Consider the following 2,123-nt stretch of genomic DNA (forward strand, 5'->3'; position numbering starts at 1 on the left):
TCTCAAAAAAAAAAAAAAGAGTTTGAGGTTGCTGTGAGGTATGATGCGACGACATTCTCCCAAGGGCAATAAAGTCTCAAAAAAAAGAAAAGAGAAAGAAAGGAAAGAAAAGAAAGAAAGAAAGAAAAGGGCCCAAAGGAAAAAAGTAACTTGCCCTAAGTCATAAATAAATCCGTGGCAAAATCAAGTATCCAACCAAAGTTTCCTGATTTCTGTTACACCGCACAAGTTTGAGAGCAATAGTAATATATGAAAATAAAGAGCACAGATACTGGAATCAGACTGCCTCGGTTCAAATCTTGGCTCTGCCATTTACTGGCTTGTGATTTGGGGCTAGTCATTTAATCTCTCTATCCTATTTCTCCACCTGAAAATAGAGATAATAATACTTATTTCACATGGTCGCTTTAAGGACAGAATGAATTAATATATGCCTGAAGTACTTAAAATAGTGTCAAGCACATTAATATGATCTATATGTGTTATCTGCTGCTGTGGAACTAACACTAAATACTGTTAAGCAAAATGCCAAAGAGTATCCATACACTGACTGCAGCTTTATAAAACTGCAGACAAAAGCACTCATTGAGAGAGAATAAGAGAAAAAGAGAGAGGATGAGGAGAATGCTCTTTATTCTAGTAAATTTGCCCAATTTAATTATGAGTAATAAAATTTATTGAGTATTTACTCTATGCCAGGCTCAGCGTTTGATGTTACAGATAATACTAAATTTCACTAAATCTAAGATACCACCAATTGTAAGATACCACCAATTGTCCTAATGTTTCATTTACTTTCCCCAATAGCCCTGTGAGGTTGGGAGTTCCCCCTATTCTGCAAATGAGAAATTGTCACAGAGAGATCAATTTATCCACATAACTAGTAAATGGCCAAAGCAGGTTTCAATCCCAACTGTGCCCAACACCAAAGCCCCTGACATTTAGCCACTTAATCCCAAATTTGGTGCTTCTTGAGCTTTAATATGCACAGAATCACATTAAAGAATCATCTGAGAATCTGCTAAAATGAAAACTGATTCAGCAGGTCTGGGGTAGAGGCTAAGATTCTCTACTTCTTTCTTTTCCTTGAAAAAGAACCTCCGCTCTGTTGCCCAGCTAAGGTGCCTAGGTGTCATCATAGCTCGAGGCAGTCTCAAACTCCTGGGCTCAAGTGATCACACGACTCAGCTTCCCCAAAGTGCTAGGATTACAACCATGAGCCACTGCCCTGACCAGATTCTGTATTTCTAACAAACTCCCTGGCTTTGTAGACACTGCTGGTTGTAGGTCCACCCCTGAGTGCCAAGCTATTCTATTCTGCTTCCCTGAATCTCACAAATCAGCTAATGAAAAGGATCCTAATTCCCCAAGATAGAGGAGCCTCCTAATTAATCTTTTGTTTCTCTGCCACTTTCCCTATTCCCCCTTCTCTCCTCTCAGGTGCCCGAGGCTCAGTCCCCGCCCCCCTATCTAAGCTAAGCTACACAAAGCTACCTGAAAGGAAGCTAACAGGGACTTCACAATGAACGACTGTGCTACTTAAGGAAAACTCTCTAAGGAGAAAAATGTCAACCTGGGATGATTTGGGGTAACAAGGTACCAACTCAAAGTCCACATCACCACAGTGACTCTAAATGGTGAGTGAATGTTCCTAGAATAAATGAGAAACTAAGGACTATTTACCCTCATCATTTCTCCAAATATAATGGGTGTTGCCTGCTCCCCACCCCCACACTCAGCTTAGGTCTCTAAGCAACACAGGTAATTATGATCCGCCCACTTACTACTGAAACGGCTAGTTTCACTGGATCTAGTCCCTTCTTTGGCCTACATTTTAGCCACTGCCTTTGTGCCCTCGGTGCTTAAGAGCACCACCAAATACACTCAGAAGTGGTTGCACTGTACAACTATGTGACATAATCACCTTACTATAGTTTTTCTGGCTCCCTAGTTAAAAAGAAAGTATGAAATTTGAATTATATATGACATGACTGCATAGGGATATGTACAATACAGGATTATACGTTTTACTCAAGAGTCCTATAGACTGCTATTACGATAGGTAAACAATTTCTGTAACTCAACTTCAGTGGCTCATATCAGACCATTTTCTTTTTTTTTTT

At 39.8% G+C, this 2,123-nt stretch overlaps 1 protein-coding gene across 6 annotated transcripts in view; it reads right to left on the minus strand.

Moving 5' to 3' along the window:
• Positions 1-2,123, minus strand: part of LOC100961574 (microtubule-actin cross-linking factor 1) — a 363,479-nt gene that overhangs the window by 341,193 nt on the left and 20,163 nt on the right. The gene's annotated exons all lie outside the window — the stretch shown is intronic.

This window comes from Otolemur garnettii, unplaced genomic scaffold, assembly GCF_000181295.1.
Source record: "Otolemur garnettii isolate 467f Iridium unplaced genomic scaffold, OtoGar3 scaffold00144, whole genome shotgun sequence".
In the NCBI taxonomy this organism is placed as follows: Eukaryota; Metazoa; Chordata; class Mammalia; order Primates; family Galagidae; genus Otolemur; species Otolemur garnettii.